We start from the raw sequence: 27,431 nt of genomic DNA, 5'->3' as shown, positions 1-27,431 counted from the left end.
AAGACCCTTTACTCCCTCCTCACATCCTGAGGATATTTAACACTGCATTTCTTCATATCCTGCATATTGCTGAAATACATGCAGCACAGAATCTTCCCCACCTCTCTGCCTCTATTCAGTGCTGTAGGGGAATTGACACACATTACTGTCTGCCAGGAAATGAGTGGTCTGTCACAAATTATTTGGGATTTTCTCGGCATGGTCATGGCAGGGTGTAGTGTGAAGTCACTGCTTTAATATGTATCTGACGAATGCCATCCAATAAATGCGAAGGTAAAGCAGTTAGTATTTCACAGTTACAGTTAGTGGGGAAATAACTGAAATCCAAAGATAACATCTCCAGTGCACTCCAATTCCAAATCCAGGTGAACAAGTTGCATGCAAAGCCAAGTTTATCCCTTTCCTGACTTCCTCAGAATCTCAACCTCCTCTACACACTCACTCGCCTCAAGAATTTCCACAGCTCATCATACCCAAACCCAGTCCTATCATGGGAACACCAAGGAGCAAGAGCCAGGAGTGAGTGACAAGTGCTGTTTTCAAAAACACACCCTTCTTTTCAGTCACCCATAGCTTTCTCTAACAGCCCTTTGCAGCTGAAATTTTCCATGCTCAATATCTGCCCAGAGATTTTTTTTTTTAAGTTTACAAAATAAGATCACCTCAGCACTTTGAGTTCTGTGAAGGTGAATAAAGGTCTCCACAATGTTACAGATGGGAGTTTCGCATACTCAACACCTAAACAGATCTGCAGCAAAAATGACTTGGCTTGTAGAGCTCCCTCAGATTTTAAAAGGGCTAAACCACGTGTGTTAGAAATTCAGCTCAGCAGTGCGAGTTACGTCTAGGATTTCAGAATTCTCACACACATACAGCAAGATTAGGTGGTTCTCATATAAGCACTTTTTGTTTATTCATTTTATTGTAAAGCTGTTTGGGGCAGGGACTGAGCTTCCCTTTGTACATCACCCAGCACACAGTAAGAGCCACTGTGAATAAACCACAAGTAATACTCCTCCCCCTATCCCCACCCCAATATAAATCTTCAGTTGCTGGAGTCAGAACAATGGATCTGGTTCCCACTTTGTGACTGACCTGGTGCAGTGGGAGGAGTGGTTACAAACAGCCAAGCTCTGTGACTGAATGTCTATGGCAGGGGTGGCCAAACTGTGGCTCATGAGCCACATGTGGCTCTTTTACTGTTTAAGTGTGGCTTGTGAAACCCCCAGGTCTCCCACCATTCTCCATCTACCAGAAAGGGGGCGGGAAGAGCTCTGGACCTCTGCCTTGCACCAGGGTGGTGAGGTAGGGGTTTCTGAGCAGTGGGAAGGGCGGGGGGAGGAGATGTTTCAGGGCTTCAGCCCTGCACGGTGCACCTGCTGGGCTCGGGGCTTCAGCAGGAGCAGGGCTGAAGCCCTGAGCCCTGGCAGGTGTGCCCCGGCTCTCGAACTTCTGAAGCTTGTTGTATGCGGCTCAGAGGGTCAGTAAGTTTGGTCACCCCTGGTCTATGGATTGGACAAGCCAGGCAAATCTTTCAAAGACTACTGTTCCCTCCACCAGAAGGCTCCATGACCTACACAGGAGGGAGCAGAGGGCAAGGAGCCAAGACATCCTGAGTTCTATTCCCATCACTGACTAGCCTTAATATTTGCATGGGAACTTTTAGGCTTTACAAGAGCCTTATGAAGTAGACAGTTATTACACCTAAATGGTGAAATTGCAGAACAGAGGATAAGTGACCTGCTCAAAGTCACAGAAAGCAAAGCCAGAACCAGGATTAGAAGAGTCAGGAAATGAAGTGCTAAAGCTGGAAGCATCTTCCAGCAATGAGGAATTCTTTAGGTACATGAGAAGGGAGATTGGTGTGGACACGCTGTGCAGTGCGCAAACAGAGATATCTGGCACATCTACACTATGGCAGATGCACTGCAGCGATATAGTATAGCACTTATATTGGTGTAGCTTACTCCGGTTTCAAAGCGGGATAAATTGCATTGGTTCCAACCCATTTTACCTGGATGAAGTTCTTCTGTATTTTGGGAGTGGAAAAGGGGGTTGCTACCTTAGTGTATCAATACTAGAAACAAACTTTATGTTCAGGCAATGTTACAGTGGTGATTAGCAGCCAAATCCCCCTTGCCTTACTCACTTGAGCAGTCCCATTTGTGTGAATAAAGTGAGCAAGATTTGACACCTGAATACAATAAAGTCGGGAAATGTTTATGTTCCAGTAACATTAACTCACCCATGTTACATACGTGCAGTACAGCGTTTCTGTGTGCAACGTAAAATACATTAAGAAAAGGAGTACTAGTGGCACCTTATCTTTTTGCGAATACAGACTAACACGGCTGCTACTCTGAAACCTGTAATATACATTGTGTGCAGCATGTCCAAGTTAACATTGCCACTGGAACCTTCACTTGAAATTTGACTTTTTTTAATCCAAATTACAATTGACACCAGGGATGGAGGTGGGGTGGTGTCAAATGGTTCCAAAAATCAGTTTAATCTAACCTGAGACTGCAGACACTAAGTGCCTTAATCATAATCATGTAGTTACTGCATGGTATCACTATAGAGCAGAGTCAAGTACCTTAATTGTGCACTTCCCTACCTCAATATGCTTGGATTGCTTTTAAGTTAAACCATAACTGGATTTCCTGATGCTTGTTTTTTGGAATAATTACAACTAAACTGTGATTTTTTTTTTACCCTAAAATACTGGTAATTTCATAAATCTCTGCTCTCAACCTTAAACTCCATCTTAACATGGTTTTATTCAAGAATACACTAGAAAGGGCTGAATTCTTTGCTGCAGTGTAACAGTAAGAGTACTACATACATACACACAGAGGCTACAGAAGATAAAATCAGACCCTGGCGAAAGTCAAATTCTGGAGAGTCTTCCACAGATCCCTGTGATTTTGGGTTTCTGAAGAGGGGAAGGCTGTTTTGAAATGAATCACCACTTCCCACCCTGTGCAACTGATGGAGCTGGGGTAGATCCAGACAGGTTCTCACAAAGCCATGTTTCTGCAGATTCCTATAGCACCCGGTTGCCATTTGCATTCTGGGGTGGAGGTGGTTTTGGTTCATTCCTCCCCCTTATTCCAGCATGTGCACATGTGTGTGTTTCCAGACAGTCCTATGGTCACAAAGCTTCAGAACTGGTTCAACCCAACTACAAACACTGGTCCCAAACTGCTGCAGAGAGTTTTGTGGCTGTGATTAATGATTCAGGGGCATAGCTTCAAAAAACTGTTCATCAACATGACTCATCTGGCTTAGCCCACCACGTCATACTCTGAAAGCATTTGAAGAGATAGCTGGCCGGGCTCCACACACATTTATACATAAATAATTTAATACATCTTTTAAACGTTGTTACAAACATGTACTCAGTAACACACACAAAGGAGGGATCACCATCAGGAGATTACTACAGTGAAACAAAAATGGAAGCTGCAGGAAAATACACCGGAATTTTCAGGTCTCCAGACACTGGTTAGCTCAAACTTGTAAGTCATAAGAATAGTATGGACCCGGAATGAGCGTGCAATTGAGGAGAGCCCTTTCAGTATGAAGATAATAGTTCTATAGTGCTTTATGACATCAATCAAGTGATCAAAGCTCAGGACAATAACTTACATTTGTAAAGCAAGCTCTCAGTCTGAAGGATCTCAAAGTATTTTTCAAGTTCTGTAGAGCACATCCATGGGGTAATCACTCACCAGGCCACTTCTGGATTTCCTGGCTTGTGTTTATTTAATGCAACATTAAGGTTGAGAATCTAATTGCACAAGAATCAAGACCTTCACAGAGTTAAGATTCCCATCATTAACTCACTTCTTCAGGCACTGCTTCATAGCAGTAAATCACAGAAGGATAGAGCTGATCCAAAGCTCACTGAAGCCAAGGGAACAAATGTCCCACTGACTCAGTACACTTTTTATCAAGCCTTAGCGAAGGAAGAGGCTGTGCCAGCACTCCTTGCAGGCTCCAGAGGCAGACTTAATGCCATACGCTACTATATTTTTTCAGCAAGGGCTATTTGCCTCACTCATGGAGTGAAATTTCAAATAGTCATAACAAATTACTCCAAAATCAGCTTCATGACCTTCTGAAGAGATAGCAAGCACTTTAGGGCAGGAACTGTCACTTTCTAGGTGTTTGTATATTGCCTAGCAATCTGGCCTGGCTGGCTTCTAAGAGCTGCCACAGTGTTAGTGTTCAATAGTAATAAAATTAGGCCTGCCTATCTTGCAGTGGGGACAGATGACTACAACCTGTAGTTCCTAGAGAGGCCACTGTAGAGATATGTTCCAGAGAATGTTTGAAGACTTGGTTTATTTAAATTCTGGTCAGGCTTCAAATGAGCTTGTTTTCCAAACACAGATGAAGACAGTCTTCCAAAAAGAGTACACTCTTAAAAAGATTAGAAAAACTAACTTGTCAAGCTCAAGGCTTGGCAGGATTTTATTTGCATTGTATTTCAGTTTTTATGGGCAATATTGATCATTTATAATCAATACATTTTGTTACCAAACAGTTTGAAAACTACATTTAGAGATTTTTTCTAAATTACTTTATTTCAGTCTATTTCATTTACTTGATTTCAATTGTCTTTGTTTCTGGAAAGCAGCTGCCTGCAGGTTGCAGTGTATTTTACCACTGCACTGTCACAGAGCTTGTAGTGCATATTTACACACAGCACTTTCTTTTGCTCTTCAGTTTGGAGCCTACTGGGTATTCACACAGTGTACGCTTATTCCATAGAGGGAAGAGATTTTCTTGAAATCACCTTATATTTATATTGGTGGCTATAGCACAACCCTCTCCCTGGATCAGTTTTTTGGGGTGCAGTCCAAATTGATAAATACTTACATTTACTAATTAAAACTGCACCAAATGGAAACTGTCTCGCTAGAAGAACTATGCAGACATTACTATGGTTCCATAATAATTTCAAACCAGTTACAGTTAACTAAGTATTTTAAGTGAACCAGACCTATTGTCTTCTCTTTGCTATTTAGATGCTGATAGGCCTTCATCTTCATAAAACATGAGCAGAGTACTGTTCAGTTGTCCAATCACGTTCACACACCTGTAGTTAATATGTTTATACTTTCCCAACATAGCAACACACATTCAACTATTACTGTTCCTAGCTAGATATACAGAATGTTAGGAACCATTAGCAAAGGGACAGATAAGAAGACAGAAAATATCATAACGCCTCCATATAAATCCATGGTATGCCCACATCTTGAATACTGAGTGCAGATCTGGTCACCACATCTCAAAAAAGATATATTAGAATTGGAAAAGGTACAGAGAAGGGCAACAAACATTATTAGGGGTATGGACTGTTAGGATATAGATATTCAGGCCTGTCTGCAAAGGCCTGTACTTTAAGAATTTAGGTGTATTCTTATCACTTGGCTAGTTCCAGAGGTATAAAAGAAAGAATCAAAACCACTGTCTGCCTGTGTAAGGGCCTTCTCTTACTGTGATAGTTTGTGGCCCTGTGCTTAGGCTCAGGCCTTTGGCTAAGCAGCAGAGGCAGCCATAAGCTGGGAAGCGAACGGTCACATCCTCACATTTCAAACTAGTCACATTGAAATAAGGTGCTATTGGGCTGTTAGGCACTATCAGGACAGGATTGTATTCCTATCACCTCCAGAGAAAGGGAAGTGCCTAGAAAATGTAAAAGGAAACTTAGTTTGATAGCATCCTGTCTGGCAAGAACTCACTTATCAATAGCTGGGATGTGAAATCCTCACTTCTGTGTTGTCTTGTCATTGTAGTTCCCACTTTGCTATTGTTTGTCTGTATAATCTCTGTCTGGTTCTGTGATTGTTCCTGTCTGCTGTATAATTAATTTTGCTGGGTGTAAACTAATTAAGGTGGTGGGATATAATTGGTTACATAATCATGTTACAATATGTTAGGATTGGTTAGTTAAATTTCAGGAAAATGATTGGTTAAGGTATAGCTAAGCAGAACTCAAGTTTTACTATATAATCTGTAGTCAATGAGGAAGTGAGTGGGTGGGGATGGGGGTAAGGGAGATGGGAACAGGGAATGGGGGTAAGAAAATTGGAATCATGTTTTGCTAAAGGGGGAAATGGGAACAGGGAATGGGAGTAAGGAAGTTGGAATCATGTTTGGCTAAGGGTAGGAATGGGAACAGGGACACAGGCGTAAGGCTCTGTGGTGTCAGAGCTGGGAAGGAGGATACTAAGGAAGGAAACTGGAATCATGCTTGCTGGAAGTTCACCCCAATAAACATCGAATTGTTTGCACCTTTGGACTTCGGGTATTGTTGCTCTCTGTTCATACGAGAAGGACCAGGGAAGTAAGTGGGTGAAGGAATAAGCCCCTTAACATGGACCAGCTTCTGTATGAGGCGAGATTAAAAAGTTTGGGACTGTTCAGCTTGGAAAAGAGATGACTCAGGGCATGTCTACATTTACCTCCGGAGCGATCAATTCAGCGGGGGTCGATTTATCGCATCTAGTGAAGATGCAGGTTTCAGAGGAACAGCCGTGTTAGTCTGTATTCGCAAAAAGAAAAGGAGTACTGGTGGCACCTTAGAGACTAACCAATTTATTTGAGCATGAGCTTTCGTGAGCTATAGCTCACTTCATCAGATGTATACCGTGGAAACTGCAGCAGACTTTATATACACACAGAGAATATGAAACAATACCTCCTCCCACCCCACTGTTTGAAGATGCAATAAATCGACAGCTGAGCACTCTCCCGTCGACTCCGGTACTCCACCTGAGCGAGAAGCGTAGGCGGAGTCCCCGGGGAGCATCAGCAATCTACCTATCGCAGTGAAGACACTGCGGTAAGTAGATCTAAGTACTTCGACTTCAGCTATGTTATTCACGTAGCTGAAGTTGCGTAACTTATATCGATCCCCCCTAGTGTAGACCAGGCCGAGGGGATATAATAGAGACCTATAAAATCACAACAGGTGTGGAGAAAGTTAATAAGGAAATGTTATTTACTCCTTCACATAACACAAGAACTAGGGGTCACACAATGAAATTAAAAGGCAGCAGGTTTAAAATAAACAAAAGGAAGTACTTCTTCACACAATGCACATTCAGCCTGTGGAAACTCATTGCCGGGGATCTTTGAAGGCCAAAACTATAACAGGGTTCCAAAAAGAACTAGATAAGCTCATGGAGGATAGGTCCATCAATGGCAATTAGCCAGGATGGTCAGGAATGCAACACCAGGCTCCGAATGTCCCAGCCTCTGTTTCCTAGAAACTGGGAGTTGATGACAGGGGATGGATCACTTGATTGACAGTTCTGTTCATTCCCTCTGAAACACCTGGCATTGGCCACTGGTGGAAGACAAGATATTGGGCTAGACGGACCATTGGTCTGACCCAGTATGGATGTTCTTCTCTAGTTGTACCTATGCCAACAGATCTATACCAGCAGAGGGCTTATTCCCCTTCACCTAGCAACATAACTATGCTGAGAAGGTGGAGGAATTTATAGTAGGACACAAAATTAAGCCAGGCTGTGCCAGTAGATTGCAAGTTTTGACAGTAGAACTTTCTAGTGTAGGCCAGGCCTAACTCCCCCTCAACTTCCTCTTTCTATCATACAATCTCCTTAATGCACTGCTAGGGATCATGGGATATGTAGTTTGCTGCTGCTGTGCACTCACAGAAGCCACAGAATATTCATTAGAAATGGATTAAATATTTGCATCAAAACTCAAAAATAAGCTTTGTGTCTGAGATGTCTGAACATGGTATGAAGTCAGTTCACCTGAGAAACCAGAGAATCTGCCTGCCCAGGGAGGCCTGGGCCAAGCCTGAAGATGAAGGCCCAAAGGCAAAGTGCCAGAGAAGGGGGGTGAGCCAGGGAGAAGGAAATTGGTGAGTTTCTCCTTGAAGTCTGAACTCTAGCTTCCAAGAAAACTTCTAAGGGCTGGTTCGCTTCCAGTCCCTATGAAAACTGGAATGAGTTTATGAACCAAACCCTGCAGGATTCACACTGCCCTAACATTCATCCCTGTGGTGGTTTCTATCAGTAAGATGAGGAAATAAGGAAAAATGTTTCTATGCTGTAAGGACTCCCTACGTGTCAGAGACCAAGTAAACAAGTGATTTTTTCGGTATATGACAATCATAGAATAATAGAATATCAGGGTTGGAAGGGACCTCAGGAGGTCATCTAGTCCAACCCCCTGCTCAAAGCAGGGCCAATCCCCAACTAAATCATCCCAGCCAGGGCTTTGTCAAGCCTGATCTTAAAAACTTCAAAGGAAGGAGATTCCACCACCTCCCTAGGTAACGCATTCCAGTGTTTCACCACCCTCCTAGTGAGAAAGTTTTCCCTAATATCCAACCTAAACCTCCCCCACTGCAACTTGAGACCTTACTCCTCGTTCTGTCATCTGCTTCCACTGAGAACAGTCTAGATCCACCCTCTTTGGAACCCCCTTTCAGGTAGTTGAAAGCAGCTATCAAATCCCCCCTCATTCTTCTCTTCCACTAAACAATCCCAGCTCCCTCAGCCTCTCCTCATAAGTCATGTGTTCCAGTCTCCTAATCATTTTTGTTGTCCTCCACTGGACTCTTTCCAATTTTTCCACATCCTTCTTGTAGTGTGGGGTCCAAAATTGGACACAGTACTCCAGATGAGGCCTCACCAATGTCAAATAGAGGGGAACGATCACATCCCTTGATCTGCTGGCAATGCCCCTACTTATACAGCCCAAAATGCCATTGGGCAAACTGTTGACTTATATCCAGCTTCTCGTCCACTGTAACCCCTAGGTCTTTTTCTGTAGAACTGCTGCCTAGCCATTCGGTCCCTAGACAAGATGAGTTTCAAACTTCTAACACTGGAAGATCAACACCTAATTGAAAAGAAAACTGATGATCTGACTAAATGGGTGAGTTATCATTATGACTTATATTTGAAAGAGATTAGACCATGCCTGATGGAAGTGCCAAAGTTAGACGCATGTTTAATTCTGATAATGTCTCAGAAGGGCCATCTGCTACAACATCATAATTGAGGAGAGTTCTCTGCTCTTTCTTTACTATAGTAGCATATTATATGGTAATCACCAACACCTGGAATGAAGAACTACAGCATTAGGAGAGGGTTCCCAGGTAAACTGGAACCAAATTCAGCCAAACTTTACAAGAAAGCAACTGAAAATAGAGACAGACAGCCGCCTGCTCCCTTAGTGATCAATTAGAGAACACCAACTTTGGAGATGAATAGTAAGGTTCACTTGGAGACAAACTATAAAATGAACTGAACTGGAATCCTCATCCACAACAAAGGTGTCCTGGACACTTGCTAATGTAGAACTACAGCTCTCATTTATACAAGTTCCTGCACTCCTATTGGCTGTGGGCGTGCCATTTACATAATTGACGCATGGTTATTTCTCAGTAGCCATATAGGAGTGGTTCTGAAACTGCAGCTCGTGGCCACAATGGTAAATAGGTTGAGAACCACTGCCATCTAGTATGTGATTTCCTAAACTGCTGCCTACTATTATTAATCTGAATGCAATTTACATAATTACAGTACAAAAAATAACTATACGATTAATTTTGAATATACAAGTCTTTCTGCACTGAATGTATTTTGAAACCATTTTCCACCAAACACACACGCTTAGCTTCACTTGCCCAGCAACTGGAGAGCTCTAAAACGTACATGCAGTTCTATTGTTAACTGTCCTCATTTACTTACAATGAGATTTAGGGTCCTATGTCACAGAGGCAAATGGGCTTTTGAGACTATTACATTTTGACTTATTTTCCCCTCTCTCACACACGTTCCCTCCCTATTGGCCAGGAAGCCAAGCCTCTCCTCTCCAACATTATAATCACAATTGGAAATCTCATTCTCTCTCTCCCTGTTCTATTTGTAATATATTTGATTAACTGGAAATGCCATGTATTCTGGGGATAAAAGACTTGCTGATTTGCACGGAGGGAACAACAGAGATAAGGGAAAAGTTTGGGGGCAGCAAGTTGGGGGGGGGGTCTAAAATAATTTTAATTTACCTGTCAAATTGCTGAAAGTTTGTTCTTTTTTTAAAAAATGAATAGTTTCCCTTAAAAAGTGAATAAAAAGTTCAGAATTCTGAACAGCCACAGGTAGCAAGTGTTAGAGGTCAAAATGCAAGACAATTTCCCATATAGCCCCATTACCTGTATCTGATCATTCTAGCTTTCTGAAACTCTCAGCTTTTGGGTCAAGTTTTTCCATGCTTGGAATCTTCCCCAAATTAAAATGTTTTTGGAAATTTCTTTGTCATTTTGAGACATTATATTAAAAAAATGTTGTTCTTCCTACTGTCCAAAAGTCATAACAATTGTTGGACTATGACAGCCATATTTGCACCTGAAATTTGTCTCACACACGGCCTTTTCCATGTGTGAAAATGGTCCATGTGTTGCAAAAGTTAAAATACCAATTATGAACAAAGCTGCTTGTTTGCCCAGGACAAAAAAAAAATGGGAAGTGTCACTGTTTTGTTACAGGAAAAATAGAGTCATGTGTGAGTGAAAAATGGGGAAGGCATAGCTCAACCGTATTTTAATTTTATATTGTTGTCCGTGGAAAATTCTGAAGAAAGTCATTTATTCATGAGACTCCAGTCAATAGGAGCAGCTACAGAAGCAACCAAACCAGGGACTGTTGCACTGGGGTGGAGAGAGGAGAGGAGGGCAAAATGGAGCCTACACAGGATCACTCTTCCTCTGACCCACAACTGTACAGGGGAGACTGTCATACTCTGAATGAAAAGGAGGACTTGTGGCACCTTAGAGACTAACAAATTTATTTGAGCATAAGCATCCAATGAAGTGGGCTGTAGCTCACAAAAGCTTATGCTCAAATAAATTTGTTAGTCTCTAAGGTGCCACAAGTACTCCTTTTCTTTTTGCGAATACAGACTAACACGGCTGCTACTCTGAAACCTGTCATACTCTGGAGGCACTAGGACCTAGGTGGTCCTTAGTTGGGGGAAAAACTGCAGAGAGAAACCAACCAGCCAGAGGCTCCATCAGGAAGGAGCAGGAATCATAGAATATCAGGGTTGGAAGGGACCCCAGAAGGTCATCTAGTCCAACCCCCTGCTCGAAGCAGGACCAATTCCCAGTTAAATCATCCCAGCCAGGGCTTTGTCAAGCCTGACCTTAAAAACCTCTAAGGAAGGAGATTCTACCACCTCCCTAGGTAACGCATTCCAGTGTTTCACCACCCTCTTAGTGAAAAAGTTTTTCCTAATATCCAATCTAAACCTCCCCCACTGCAACTTGAGACCATTACTCCTCGTTCTGTCATCTGCTACCATTGAGAACAGTCTAGAGCCATCCTCTTTGGAACCCCCTTTCAGGTAGTTGAAAGCAGCTATCAAATCCCCCCTCATTCTTCTCTTCTGCAGGCTAAACAATCCCAGCTCCCTCAGCCTCTCCTCATAAGTCATGTGTTCTAGACCCCTAATCATTTTTGTTGCCCTTCGCTGGACTCTCTCCAATTTATCCACATCCTTCTGTGTTTGTACAGAGCTTAGCACTCTGGGCCCTGGTCCAAGACTGGTGCTCCTGGTTCTACTGCAACACAGATAATACATATGCCTCCAGTGGGTGTGATGATTATGCCACTTTCCTCTGGGTGGGGTGAGGTGTGGAATTGGAGATGAAAGTTCTGATATCTGCATGAGAAGATCCTTCTGCTGCATGGGAGCTGCCATAGCAGGGACATTTGGGCGGTAAAGAACTTTCTACTGCCCTGTGCTGACAGGCTGTTTGCTCCGAGCCTTCCCCTCCCTCACAGTCCCTTCACCTCAGCTTCACTCCACCCCTGCTCCTCTTACCCTCTCCTCCCCTACCCCCGCTCATCTCTCTTCCCTTCCCATTTAGCTGATCCCTTCCTAACTAAATCCATCCCCCGTAAAATGTGGAACTAACATGCCATTTGATGCCCTCATGTTGGTCCCTCTGCTGGTCCCCACCCTGTCTCTCTCTGGTCTATTTAGATTGTCACGTCTTCAGGGTAGAAACTGTCTATTGCCTTGTTGGTACTGTGCCTTGCACAATGGGAGCCATTCTTGGTTGGTCCGTAGGCACTACTGTAATAAACATGATTAATATTTTACAAAAAATGTAGTTTAAACCACTTTCATAATCTTTATGAGTAAAAACTATTAAAAATCCTATGCACTACCTCAGACGATACTGGGTGAAAGCTGTAGACTAATAGAGGCATCTTGCCCAGCAGTAAGCTGGATGGGGTAACAAGGGTCAGCACTTTTTATAACAAAACCATAAGAGTCAGATGCCTATATTGATAGAAGTGAGTAGTGATTTTGGATGCCCCCCCCAACACTGAAGCACCCATAATCGCTAGTCAATTTTGAAAATATAGGCCACGTTTTTTTGCCAGAGAACTCATTGCTGTGACAGTCATTCAGCTTTTCTTAAGAGCATCTGAAACTGCCCAGACCCGTCTGTAGAACAAAATCATGTTTCAGTTTATTATTTGTAATATGGTAGCACTTAAAAGTCCCAACAAAGGTCAGGACCCTATTGTGCCAGATGCTGTACAGACATACAGTGACAGATTGTCCCTGCCCCAGAGAGTTTATAATCCATGGTGATATAAGCTTCTGCATGCTACCTGGCTCACCCATGCAGCAGAAGGATCTTCTCATGCAGATATCAGAACTTTCATCTCCAATTCCACACCTCACCCCACCCAGAGGAAAGTGGCATAATCATCACACCCACTGGAGGCATATGTATTATCTGTGTTGCAGTAGAACCAGGAGCACCAGTCTTGGACCAGGGCCCAGAGTGCTAAGCTCTGTACAAACACAGAACAAAACGTGGTGGCATCTTCCCCCAGATAACAGAACTGCTTTGATCCAAGGGAGGATAGAGGAGGAGAGGTAAGTGATGCAGAATCACGGAACCCAACTTGGAGCTCCATTACCATGTGCCAATATGTGTACAATCAATTGCACAATGCATCGAGTGACCTGACTGCCACTGCTCCCGGGGGGTGCTTTCAGAGCTCCTGCAGGACTTTCCAAGGCCACACAGACCTTGATGCCTGCCCATGTCTATGAGTCAAAGCCAGTTTTCCTAATTATCTGTCGCCTACTTCCTACCTCCCACACCAGATCGCCCTCCCTTCAGATTTTTAAAGGGGCCACAGGAGCTGCTCTGGATCTTACAATATCCATATTTGATTGTGTGTGCTGCACTAATGTCTACAGCAGGTCCGGTGATCTTCAGAAAGTCCACGGGGATTCAAAGCTGAGAGGTGGATTTGGAATCATGGTGTGAAATTTTGGGAGCAGGGTAGTAGCAGGAAGCCAACTTGTGGCAGATTTTTTGGGAGCCAATAGGGCCATGTGGAGCTCCTTAATGGAAATTCACTCATTACTCCAAGAGTAAGTGTTATGAGCTTGGGATGGTTATACGTATTTTTCACACATAAAGAAGTTGAATCACTGATATTAAATGCAAAAAACTTAGTTCAACCTTACCTTTATAATGTAACTATACATCCACACACACTCTAACCCTGCAACCTTAACAGTGCATAACAAATTTATGTCTTAAAGAGTCAATATTAAGGCTGTCCATACAAACCTTACCTCAGTTCCATTTTGTGCATGTATCACGATACAAACTGCATGATCACATATTAGTTCTCAGATTCAATATTTTCTTTAAATACACTTGTATAGCATCTTGTACTACCCATCTATGCCAGATTGACTGAAGGTAATTTAAAATGATGAGTACACAGAAAAACATAAGTCACGCTTCATCTGCTGTATAAGAAGCAGCAAACAATATTAAGTGTTCGCATACACAGGAAATTACCATTAACTTACAATATTAACACTTTTCATAAGCCATGTACCAATCATCTTTCATTAACACATCTGTCTTTATACAACTACTATTTAATATAGTAACCAAAGGAAAACAATTTTATGTCAGAACTTTTTTGGAAAGAATTTAGTTTTTAATTTATTTACATCTGTCCTCTTAAGAACATGCCAATGACTTTTAAATCAGTAGCCAGTGGACCATATTCTACAGTACAAGGTCCCTTTGCCAGGGCATCCACAGGGCTGTAAACCAGCATTCTGCTCTCGGGGTATGTGGCTGTTCCTGTACACCTGCCCAGTCTCAAGAGGCTCAGGCGGAGGCCTGAGCCCCAGACAGTCCACCCCTTCCAGGGGTTGTCACTAAACACAAACCAATTGCCTCTCAGATGTGGTAAAGTTCTCCTCTGTAAAGCTGGGGGCCCAACTAGGCTCACTGGCTAGTGTAAAGGCATCACAAGTGGATCCACAACAGGTCCGCCCTTCCTCCCTCCGGGGAGGGGTCACCAGGCAGTGATCAACTGAGCAGTTTTTAATCTTTAGTCAGCCCTTGCTCCAGGAGCTGAATATTGGAGACCTTCTCTTCTCAGAAGTGTGCCACTGACTGGACTGGGCTTTTAAGCTCTTCCTTCAAATTCTGACATTTCTCACAGGTGCACTGACAGGGCAGGGCACCCGTAGCCATGGACGGTGCATGAGCCCCTGCTTCGGGGAGGCTAGCCATGAGGCCTCGCCCCTTCCACCCGAGCCAGATTCCACCCCTCCAATGCCTGCCAGAGCCCTGAGTGCACAGTTGGAGGAGCCACGGCCGAACAGACCTGGTCCGCTGGCTGGCCCCAGTGCCAGGCCGCTCGCTGGCCCCAGCCACCTGCTGGCATATGGCTGGAGCTGAGCTGGCACCAGGTTTGGGAACAGGGCGCAGTGTGGGCAGGGCCAGGGCTTGGCTTAGGAGAGGCTTAGCCTCCCCTGGGCTATTATTCCTCCTGCCCATGCCCTGAGCTCACATTAGCTTGTTAACTCTGTGTTGCCCAGTGTGGGGTTTGTACACCCCACCACAGCTAGCAATGAGATCACCTATTGGGACTGACCAGGTGGTCACCTGACAAAGGGCCTGGAAGGTTAAAAAAGGACAGGACCTCTTTGCTCCTTCAGCTTTAGCTGGTGAAAATGGCTGAAGAGAGGAGCTGCATGTAGGGCCCAAAGGGGAAGCCTGCTCCTCTGAATAAAGAGAACCTCCAAGGACTCCAAGGGAAAGGTGAGCTAGCCAGGGGCACTGCATTTAGGATGTTTGAAGTTTTCTAAATGATCTGTACTCTCTTATGCTTTATTTGTTAACTAAAGAACAATGGTGTTAGACTCTTTTATACAGAATTCTGTGCGTGTTAAGTGTTATTCCTACCACCAGAAGAGGAGAGACAGAAGGCTCACACCTTGGGTGGTGTTCTGGGAGAGACTGTGTTTAAGCTACAGGAGACGTTTAAGGCATCAGCACTGGTTTCAGGGACTGGGCAGAGGAACCACATGGTCTAAACTCTCAGAATGGGGGGGGCTAGACAGGGGCTCTGCATCCCAAGTGTGTGCCCCGAGACCCAAGACAGGGACAATGCCTGGGCTCTGTTCAGAGTCCAGATGCTAAAGACACATGGGTATTCAATGGTGGATCCCTTCACAGCAATCTGGAGGGCTGCCAGCAAGGGGAACCCAATTTGATCTGTGGCATCTTTTCTACAAACTTAGACACACATGTATGATACTATAAAGATAGAACATGAGATCATGCAACTGAAGATTGTTACAACGCACATGTGCAACAGAGAGCTACAGTTTCGTGTTCAACCTTAACATTAGCACTTCCTGAAATAAGTTCTGAACTGTGCAACACTAGTGTTCATTAAAAGGTTTGTTTTGCATTTAATTAACCTGAGGGTGCTCCCGTGAACTGGTTAACAGCCAACCTCATTCTCTGAGCTTGTTCAGCCAAGAAGCGTACTGATATCTTACAAAAAAGGAAAGCCCCTCAAGTATACTTCTTTTTTAAAAAAAGCTTAGCCACACAGACAGTTACCCAAGCATGCATGCTGTGAAGTCTGGATTAGGATACACATACATGGTATGTATCCTAAAGATGGCTTAGCCATCTCCTGCACTTACAGGAATCACAGACTCCTTTCATCTTTTGTACCTGCTGTGGCTCCCTTCAACATCCACAACCCCATCTCTCCTGGGTTATTCCAGTTCAGTCCACTGTGTCCAATATCAGAGGAGTCTGGGGGAGAAGATTCCATCACATCTCTACTATGGTTCTATACTGTAGAGCAGGGGTCGGCAACCTATGGCACGCGTGCCAATTTTTAATGGCACTCCGCTGTCTGCCGGGGACAGCAGCGTGCAAATAAAAATCCTGCCCGGCCCACTCTTCTCCGCCCACCGCTCTCTCCTTGCAGGGCAGGCAAGCTTCCCCCTCCCCCCACCTCTTCCCCCAGCGTGCGGGGTTCCTGCCCCTCCTTTTCTCCCTCCCTGCAGCTGATCAGCTGATGGCCCTTGCTACCGAGGGGGAGAAGGAAAAACGGAGCCGCAGTGCGCTCTCTGCTCCGAGAACCTTGGGGAAGGGGGTGGAATCGGCATATCCCCTCCAGCCCCCTGCCATGAGCCGCTCAGGGCAGGGGGCTGGGAGCACCCCCTCGACCCCAGCCCACACACCCCAACCCTCTGCCCTGACCCCTGCACCCCCTCACACACCCCCAGCCCTCTGCCCTGACCCCTGAACCCTCCTCACACACACCCAGCCTTCTGCCCTGACCCCTGAACCCTCCTCACACACACCCAGCCCTGACTCCGGCATCCCCCACACATACCCAGCCCCCCCTCCCCAGCCCCCTGCCCTGACTCCTGCACCCCCCACATCCCCACCCCCACCCCTCGCACCAAACGGGAGCTCCTGCACGCGCGCGTGCACACACACACACACACACACACACATTCCCACCTGCACCCCTCGCACCAAATGGGAGCTGCCCAGGTAAGCACTCCACACCCAAACCTCCTGCCCGAACCCTAAGCCCCCTCCCTCATTCTAGCTCCTGGCCAGACCCTGCACCCCAACCCCCAGCCTGCTCCTTCACCCCCAGCCCTGTTCTCAGTGCACTCCCACCCTCATCTCAGTGCAGAGAGAGGAAGAGAATGGGCCATAACCAGGGAGAAAGTAGGTACCTACTCTATGTGGACAGGGCCGAGACCCCAGACCGGCAGCGGGCTGAGCGGGGCTGGCAGCTGGGACCCTGGCTGGCAGGGGCCAGCGGATGGAACCCCAGCCCAGCAGTGGGCTGAGCCACTCAGCGACCTGCTGGTCCGGGGTCCCGGCCGCCGGCCCCGCTCAGCCCGCTGCCGGCCCGGGGTCCCGGCCACAGGCCCCGCTCAGCCCGCTGCCGGCCTAGGTGAACGGAACCCCAGGCCGGCAGTGGGCTGAGCGAGCCGGCGGTGTAAGATCAGCATTTAAATTTAATTTTAAATGAAGCTTCTTAAACATTTTGAAAACCTTGTTTACATATGACAATAGTTTAGTTATATAATATATAGACATAGAGAGAGACCTTCTAAAAAATGTTAAAATGTAGCATTGGCACGCAAAACCTTAAATTAAAGTGAATAAATGAAGACTCGGCACACCACTTCTGAAAGGTTGCTGACCCCTGCTGTAGAGTCTGCATGTCATGTGTGTCTGAATTAATAAAATCCTGGTAAAGTGGTCTTCTGCTCTCGTAGTCATTAGAAAGTCCATAACCCGTAAGTGTATAATAAGAGTTGTTGGAGAGCTGTTCAGATATACAGGCCTCAAAAAAGCGTTGCCCTCTTATGTCACAGTCTCCCCACCCAATAACCGTGTTCATATGACACCATCAACTGTCCTGTGAGGAAGAAGTGCCTCTAATGTCACAAACCCACCATCCAGCCACAAGTTTGTCATTGGAGCAAGGGACACAGAAGAGGAGAGGGAGCAGAGGACAGTGGTGATGGAGAGCAATACTAAACAAGTTCTCTTGGGATGGGGTACCTGCTAATCTTACAACATGGATTTACAGATTCCGAGTGTATGAACAATCAGCTGTATAAAGGAAAGACTTAACTATTCATGATTGTGCTGGTTCTGAGCTAGGGCTGTTATGAACTTGTGACCACAGAAAAAGCCCTTTGCAGGAGCTTGTAATAGGATTGTCAGTCGGTTGGGAGGCCTAGTGGTTAGCGTCCACTCAGTTGTGGGGCAGTGGTAGGAGAGCCCAGGCCCACCCACTCCACTGGACTCCAAACCAGGGCCCTAGGAGGGTCGGCAGCATTCAACCTCTGGGAATACCCTCTAAGTTACCCTCCCTGAGTCGCTTCCTACCACTGCTTCTCTCCGCTTCTGGTCGCAGATAGGGAAAAAGAAAAATGAAGAGGAAACCAAACAGTCAGCCCCAGCCAGGCTCAGCTTACAGTCCTGGTACTAGTTGGGGGATAATCTCTGGTAAATTTATGGACATCTGTGTAGGTTCTTTTATTGTTTTTAGTAGGTTTTCACTGTAATGCTTTCATCTTAAGAATAAATGTGCTTGCTTAGAAAGAGCTGTGTGGTAACTTGTGATGCTGGTGGCTACAGCTGATCATAGCCTTCAGATAGAAAGCAAGGCACAGATGCTGGGCTGTTTAAGCAGTCTGGCTTGCTGGGGAAATTACAGTCTAGGCAGGGAACTGTGCAGCCTGGAAATACTTTAGTCAGGAGAGAAAGAGAGATATGTCTCTGCCCAAGAGAGGTGATGGCCGAGAAGCTGGGAGCCCTTAAGGGACCACAAGAGGGGGAACATAGGTGCAACTGTACTCAGACTTTAAGGTCAGAAGGGACCATCATGATCATCTAGTCTGACCTCCTGCACATTGCAAGGCACAGAACCTCACCCACCCACTCCTGTAATAGACCCATAACCTCTGGCTGAGTTACTAAAGTCCTCAAATCATGGTTTAAAGATTTCAAGCTACAGAAAATCTGCCATTTACACTAGTCTAAACCTGCAAGTGATCTGTGTCCTATGTTGCAGAGGAAGGTGAAACTGAGCCATGACAGGTAGTTCTACAAACAAGCACCTGCATTTCTGTACTTTCATAAGCTTGACCAATTATGCCAGACAATTCTTTGTATGCCAACAGCAACACAGTCTGACAAATGAGATTCAGTATGAGTCCACAAAGACAAGAGGATACAACAGGCATACAAAACCAATTATAAGAAAAATCCTTTCAAATACAAACATAATATTTATGTCTGCATAAATTAAAGAACAAAGTATGAGTTTCCAAGTTCTTTCTTTGTTCAAGAAATGAGTATGATGCAAGACTGAAAAAGACTGAAAGAGAAGAGAAGGATGTTATATTATCTTCCAAAACCTTTGTTACATATAGTATCAATATTAAATCATTAAGAGCCTACTTGTGTAATGTGCTGAAAGCCTCCTGGAAAGAGATGAGCACCCTCAACTCCCATTGACTTTAATGGGAGTTGAAGGTTCTCAACACTTTTAAGGATTAGGCCCTAGATCTGCTTAAAAATATAGTGTAGGATAAAAAATGTTTGATTCTTGTTTTCAAAAATTAAGCTAATTAACCGGGTGTTAAACATGGTGTGTATGATGGCCCACATTTTAAGAGTTCATACTCTGCTGAAGAAGTGTAACATAAAACTTCCTGGGAGGGGCTAGAAATTGTTAGAATTATGTTAATTCTGGGAAAGCTACATTTTGAACAAAAATATGTAATCTCCATTTCCCTAAAAGAGGCTATCTGCATTAGGTCATAAGTGCCTCTTTCTGAAAGTTTCAGAGTAGCAGCCGTAGGCATCCAATGAAGTGAGCTGTAGCTCATGAAAGCTTATGCTCAAATAAATTTGTTAGTCTCTAAGGTGCCACAAGTCCTCCTTTTCTTTTTGCGGATTCAGACTAACACAGCTGCTACTCTGAAACCTTTCTGACGGATGTTTACATGAAAGATTTGGGGCGGAAAAAGAGTCCACTTGATTCATTGTTAAAGCTCTGAGATTGCCTGACTACACAGTTATACTAACAGTAGTAGATTATCATCAGTCACAATACTTTGCACTTGTATCACTTTTCTGAAGACCATAAACATTAAGTCTCTGAACAGCCCAAGAGGCAGATGACCCTTTTATGCAGACGAGAAGACTGAGCCACAGCGGGCTAAATCAGTTACAGAACCCCACGATTTCCAGCTCTCTGTTCAGATTGCTAGACTACACACCACTGCAGGCTCAACTGTCTTTTCTAGCAGATAAGTCTTCTAGCACATGGTCTACAACATAAGAGATCCCAATGTTTGTTTTCAGTAAAATGCTCATTACAACAAGCATAGAATCATAGAAGTGTAGGACTGGAAGGGACCTCAACCAATCATCTAATCCAGTCCCCTACACTCAAGGCAGAACTAAGTAATAACCAGACCATTCCTGACAGGAGTTCGTCTAACCTGATCTTAAAAGCCTCCCATGATGGAGATTCCACAACCTCCCTCGACCATTTGTTCCAGTGCTTAACTACCCTGACAGTTGAGAAGTTTTTCCTACCATCCAACTTAAATCACCCTTGCCGCAATTTAAGACCACTGCTTCCTGTCCTATCCTCAGAGGTTAAGGGGAAATTTTTTTCACCCTCCTCCTTGTAACAACCTTTTATATACTTGACAACTGTTATGCCCCCCCAATATTAAATTGTCCTCCAGAATCTCAGATTTTATTTTAGAAAAGGGGTGGGCTACACTGAAAAGTTACAATGGCTTAGCTTTGTCTCTCAGGGGAGTAAGAATTCCACACCCCTGAGCAAGATAAGTTAAAGTGTGGCAGTCTTCTTCCAAGCTCTGCCCATGTGAGATGCCAGAATAAGAAACCACTCAGTATAAAGTGAGCAAATACTAAAATATGACTGTGCTGCTCTCTGAGCTTCCCTGGACTCCTTAAGCTGGGTTCTTCTTTGGTCAGGCTTCAACACGCCCATGCGCTTTGCTGGCCCCTTTGATTTAGTTCCTTCTTGATTGGGGGTGGAAAAGTAGGATGGTATCTTCTAAATGCCACCCCCTTGTGGCACAAGGGCTAGTTCTAAACTGGAAACTTGCTATCCACACCAGCGTTTTTGTCGGTCAGGGATGTGTTTTTTCACACCCTTGACCAACAAAAGTTTTGCTGACAGAAGTGCTAGTGTAGACAAAGTCTTAACTACATCGTTCAGGGGTTTGGATTTTTAAAATCTGAACTTTTGGAGGACAAGATAAGAGGATCGGACCATAATAGAGAGCAATATCCATCCTGACAACTCTGAATGAACACAGTACCACCACACATATACACACCTTAGATTGCTCTGAAACACATCTGGACACTACTTCTGAAACAGATCCTTGCCTATTCTAAGTAGGGAAAGCCAGTGAACAACAATAGAGCCATACAATGGAAATTACAACTCCTTCAGAGAAGGCAACGTACCAGGCCCCTGGAGAATGCAACAGTCTACCATGTCTTAAAAAGCCAATCCTTGGTACCAACACACACTTCCTACTAGTGCCCTGTCTCCAACCTTCCCCATTTAGCCATGCTGACATGGACTCTCCACAGTCAGGTTTCAATCCATGACTGGGGGGAGGGACAGCTCAGTGGTTTGAGCATTGGCCTGCTAAACCCAGGGTTGTGAGTTCAATCCTTGAGGGGACCATTTAGGGATCTGGGGCAAAAATTGGGGATTGGTCCTGCTTTGAGCAAGGGGTTGGACTAGATGACCTCCTGAGGTCCCTTCTCAACCATGATATTCTATGATTCTATAAAAAGAAAAGGAGTACTTGTGGCACCTTAGAGACTAACCAATTTATTTGAGCATGAGCTTTCGTGAGCTACAGCTCACTTCATCAGATGTTTACCGTGGAAACTGCAGCAGACTTTATATACACACAGAGAATATGAAACAATACCTCCTCCCACCCCACTGTCCTGCTGGTAATAGCTTATCTAAAGTGATCAACAGGTGGGCCATTTCCAGCACAAATCCAGGTTTTCTCACCCTCCACCCCCCACACAAATTCACTCTCCTGCTGGTGCTAGCCCATCCAAAGTGACAACTCTTTACATAATCAAGTAGGGCTATTTCCTGCATAGATCAAGGTTTTCTCACATCCCCCCCACCCCCATACACACACAAACTCACTCTCCTGCTGGTAATAGCTCATCTAAACTGACCACTCTCCAAGTTTAAATCCAAGTTAAACCAGAACATCTGGAGGGAGGGGGGGGTAGGAAAAAACAAGAAGAAACAGGCTACCTTGCATAATGACTTAGCCACTCCCAGTCTCTATTTAAGCCTAAATTAATAGTATACAATTTGCAAATGAATTCCAATTCAGCAGTTTCTCGCTGGAGTCTGGATTTGAAGTTTTTTTGTTTTAAGATAGCGACCTTCATGTCTGTGATTGCGTGACCAGAGAGATTGAAGTGTTCTCCGACTGGTTTATGAATGTTATAATTCTTGACATCTGATTTGTGTCCATTTATTCTTTTACGTAGAGACTGTCCAGTTCGACCAATGTACATGGCAGAGGGGCATTGCTGGCACATGATGGCATATATCACATTGGTGGATGTGCAGGTGAACGAGCCTCTGATAGTGTGGCTGATGTTATTAGGCCCTGTGATGGTGTCCCCTGAATAGATATGTGGGCACAATTGGCAACGGGCTTTGTTGCAAGGATAAGTTCCTGGGTTAGTGGTTCTGTTGTGTGGTATGTGGTTGTTGGTGAGTATTTGCTTCAGGTTGCGGGGCTGTCTGTAGGCAAGGACTGGCCTGTCTCCCAAGACTTGTGAGAGTGTTGGGTCATCCTTTAGGATAGGTTGTAGATCCTTAATAATGCGTTGGAGGGGTTTTAGTTGGGGGCTGAAGGTGACCGCTAGTGGCGTTCTGTTATTTTCTTTGTTAGGCCTGTCCTGTAGTAGGTAACTTCTGGGAACTCTTCTGGCTCTATCAATCTGTTTCTTTACTTCTGCAGGTGGGTATTGTAGTTGTAAGAAAGCTTGACAGAGATCTTGTAGGTGTTTGTCTCTGTCTGAGGGGTTGGAGCAAATGCGGTTGTATCGCAGAGCTTGGCTGTAGACGATGGATCGTGTGGTGTGGTCAGGGTGAAAGCTGGAGGCATGCAGGTAGGAATAGCGGTCAGTAGGTTTCCGGTATAGGGTGGTGTTTATGTGGCTATTGTTTATTAGCACTGTAGTGTCCAGGAAGTGGATCTCTTGTGTGGACTGGACCAGGCTGAGGTTGGTGGTGGGATGGAAATTGTTGAAATCGTGGTGGAATTCCTCAAGGGCTTCTTTTCCATGGGTCCAGATGATGAAGATGTCATCAATATAGCGCAAGTAGAGTAGGGGCTTTAGGGGAAGAGAGCTGAGGAAGCGTTGTTCTAAATCAGCCATAAAAATGTTGGCATACTGTGGGGCCATGCGGGTACCCATAGCAGTGCCGCTGATCTGAAGGTATACATTGTCCCCAAATGTGAAATAGTTATGGGTAAGGACAAAGTCACAAAGTTCAGCCACCAGGTTAGCCGTGACATTATCGGGGATAGTGTTTTTGACGGCTTGTAGTCCATCTTTGTGTGGAATGTTGGTGTAGAGGGCTTCTACATCCATAGTAGCCAGGATGGTGTTATCAGGAAGATCACCGATGGATTGAAGTTTCCTCAGGAAGTCAGTGGTGTCTCGAAGGTAGCTGGGAGTGCTGGTAGCGTAGGGCCTGAGGAGGGAGTCTACATAGCCAGACAATCCTGCTGTCAGGGTGCCAATGCCTGAGATGATGGGGCGCCCAGGATTTCCAGGTTTATGGATCTTGGGTAGTAGATAGAATATCCCAGGTCGGGGTTCCAGGGGTGTGTCTGTGCGGATTTGATCTTGTGCTTTTTCAGGAAGTTTCTTGAGCAAATGCTGTAGTTGCTTTTGGTAACTCTCAGTGGGATCATAGGGTAATGGCTTGTAGAAACTCGTGTTGGAGAGCTGCCGAGCAGCCTCTTGTTCATATTCCGACCTATTCATGATGACAACAGCACCTCCTTTGTCAGCCTTTTTGATTATGATGTCAGAGTTGTTTCTGAGGCTGTGGATGGCATTGCGTTCCGCATGGCTGAGGTTATGGGGCAAGTGATGCTGCTTTTCCACAATTTCAGCCCGTGCACGTCGGCGGAAGCACTCTATGTAGAAGTCCAGTCTGCTGTTTCGACCTTCAGGAGGAGTCCATCTAGAATCCCTCTTTCTGTAGTGTTGGCAGGGAGACCTCTGTGGATTAGTATGTTGTTCAGAGGTATTTTGGAAATATTCCTTGAGACGGAGACATCGAAAATAGGATTCTAGGTCACCACAGAACTGTATCATGTTCGTGGGGGTGGAGGGGCAGAAGGAGAGGCCCCGAGATAGAACAGCTGCTTCTGCTGGGCTGAGAGCATAGTTGGATAGGTTAACAATATTGCTAGGTGGGGTGAGGGAACCATTGCTGTGGCCCCTTGTAGCATGTAGTAGTTTAGAAAGTTTAGTGTCTTTTTTCTTTTGTAGAGAAGCAAAGTGTGCGTTGTAAATGGCTTGTCTAGTTTTAGTAAAATCCAGCCACGAGGAAGTTTGTGTGGAAGGTTGGTTCTTTATGAGAGTATCCATTTTTGAGAGCTCATTCTTAATCTTTCCCTGTTTGCTGTAGAGGATCTTGATCAGGTGATTCCGCAGTTTCTTTGAGAGCGTGAGGCACAAGCTGTCAGCATAGTCTGTGTGGTATGTAGATTGTAATGGATTTTTGACCTTCAGTCCTTTTGGTACGATGTCCATCTGTTTGCATTTGGAAAGGAAGATGATGTCTGTCTGTATCTGTACAAGTTTCTTCATGCAGTTGATAGATTTCCACTCCATACGGCTATATGCAGTGCTGCAGTTTCCACGGTAAACATCTGATGAAGTGAGCTGTAGCTCACGAAAGCTCATGCTCAAATAAATTGGTTAGTCTCTAAGGTGCCACAAGTACTCCTTTTCTTTTTGCGAATACAGACTAACACGGCTGTTCCTCTGAAACCTATGATTCTATGTGACACAGAGACAAGCCCTAAAAGTTAGTCAACAACCTCTTTATGGCAACTGAAAGAGAACAAACCTCAACACTGATACTATTCAGTCTCTTTGCAATGTTCAAGGCAGTCAATTACAAGGTGCTACTGACCTTACAAGACCTATCCTGAGCAGATGGTGCAGCATTGTCATTGCTGCAATAATTTCTCCTGAACTGGCCCCAGAGTGTAGCTGCTCCCCATCCCCAAGAGCATTCACATGCACAGATCTGCAGAAATTGCTGCTGCCCCTGCCTCTTTTCCCTTTAATATGAGAACTCACGGATAAGTTGCAAGATAACGTAGGCTCAATTGCCAAAAACATACCAACACCACCCAGTCTTGTATCTCCTCAGCAAACTTTATTGACTGGACACCACCAGGTGTCACTCTGCCTATGTGAAATCAAACACCTGGACAAAGGGAGGCTTGCTCACACTGACCCCAGGCTAGAGCTGAAGAGCAGAGTCCACTATGGAGAACTCAAGATGAATCTTGCTGTATTTGGTGACAGAACCCCAGAGAAGTTTGAGAGAGCACTCAATTGAATTCTGACTATGCTGGAGTTTGCAGAGTGCTAAGAAAACAAGGTCCTACCCCCGGAAGTGTCCTACAATAAAAAAGCAACAACAACAGAAAGACAACACAATACTGGATACCAGAGCCCTAATCTAAATGTGAAGCTTGGAGAAACCTATGGCTTTTACTTCCCTACCTCACCGGAGTATTGGGAGGAGCAATACATTAAGGACTGTGAAATGCTTTGAGATCTAATGAAAAAAGGAAATGTAAGAGCTAAGCATTATTATATTACATATTTTAATCATAGAACAAAATATACTTAAGACATCACACTATTTACTTTGTAGATGCTTGGAAGAGGAGAGGTGTGAAAGCTTATCCAGCATGGCAAAGGTGGGCATGTTAAAATTCAGACCAAGTACCATTGCCAGCATTAAAGACGAAAGACCAGAACCTGAAATGGACAGGGGAACAACTAAAGCTAGAAAGCAACAGTTAAACACTCCAACAGGCAGACAGGAATCCCAAATTTCACTGGGCAACTAGGCAGACCGACAGCCCCAGGGAAATGCTGGCACAACCAGCTCTTGTCCCGTGCCCCAGAGAACCTGCCTCAGCCTCGGGGAGTCCAGGGCAGGAAGTATCTAGCTTCCAGGCGAACTGACTTGACGCTGCCCCTGCCAGCTGCCCTGGGCCAGCGCAGCACCTCGGGCGGTGTGGGGAATGGGAGCAGCTTCTCCAGCACCAGTGCGGGGCTCCAGAGCCCTCCTCCAGCTAGCCCTTGCCCCCAGCATTCCCCAGCTACGCAGGGAAGACGGTCGCAAGCCCCGGCCCCATGAGGGCGGCTGTTATCTCCCTAAACCCCCAACGCTCACACCCCCCCGTTCTGCCCAGGACTCCGCCCTCGCTGCCCGCAGAGTGCCCTCCCCGCCGGGCCCCCTCCGCTCCCCACCAACGCCAGCCCCGCTGCAGCGCCGGCCGCCCCGACCCCCGCGCCGGGTCGCCTCAGCTCCCGCCCCGCGCCCAGTCACGCGCCCGCCGCCTGTAGGGGCCGCCTCACCGTCCCAGGGCCTATCGCACGACGCCCGTCGGGCACGACCACCGGCCGGTCCCGGTGCCCCGGGCGGAGTCTCAGCGGGGCCTGGGCCGCCCCACACCCCGGCTCCAGCGGCCGCCGGACGCCGCCGACCGCCTCCCTCCTGCTGTCACGGCGGCCGCGGATAACCCCGCCCCCACCCATACAGCCAATCAGCGCACGGGCCTACACAGAAGGATAGACATCTCGCCCAATCGTCTGCCAGACCTGACTCTAGACGTCATGGCATTACCTGGATGGCTCGAGCTACGAGCAGTCTGGGGAAGAGCGTAATCCAGCCCGGCCCGGGATGCCGAGGGGCGGGGCCTCGAGCAGGGGCGGGGCCTCCACGCCTCCTTCTCCCCCCGCCCCTCAGCGCGGGGGAGGGGCTGCCTCCGGGGGCCGTCGCGGGGCGCGCGCGAGGGGCCAGGGCGCGAGGGGCCGGAGCGGGGCCCTCCCGGGGCCTGGCTCGGCTCGGCCCGGCCCGGCCCGGCCCGGCCCGGCCCGCGCCTGGGCCCTCGGGCTGCGGCCGGGCCGGGCTCGAGCCCCAGGCAAGGCGGTCCGGCTGCGGCTGAGCTGTCGCCTCCTCCGCGGCCCCCAAACCCAGACCCGTGGGCGCGGCGGGCTCGCAAAGCTTCCCCACAATGGAAACCTTCCGGCCGGGCCGGAGAAGGCGCCGCATGTTTGACTCGGCGCCCCGGGGAGCCGCCCTGGGCTGCTTGAGGGGGCCGGGCCGGACCGGGCCGACTGAGCAGCGCCGCCACACGGAGGC

The 27,431-nt window shown here is 46.2% G+C and overlaps 1 protein-coding gene across 3 annotated transcripts in view; it reads right to left on the bottom strand.

Annotated features, from left to right (window-relative positions):
• MARCHF2 (membrane associated ring-CH-type finger 2) overlaps positions 1-26,805 on the bottom strand; it is a 118,453-nt gene extending 91,648 nt beyond the window's left edge. For all 3 annotated transcript variants that reach the window (XM_075123110.1, XM_048831157.2, XM_048831156.2), the window contains exon 1: positions 26,645-26,805. The gene's annotated coding sequence lies outside the window, so the exon portion shown is untranslated. The remainder of the gene's footprint in view (positions 1-26,644) is intronic.
• Between the last annotated feature and the right edge of the window lie 626 nt (positions 26,806-27,431).

The sequence above is a fragment of the Caretta caretta genome, chromosome 25, assembly GCF_965140235.1.
Source record: "Caretta caretta isolate rCarCar2 chromosome 25, rCarCar1.hap1, whole genome shotgun sequence".
NCBI lineage: Eukaryota > Metazoa > Chordata > Testudines > Cheloniidae > Caretta > Caretta caretta.
Note: the sequence above shows the minus strand (reverse complement) of the source record. Positions and strands in the feature narration are given on the sequence as shown.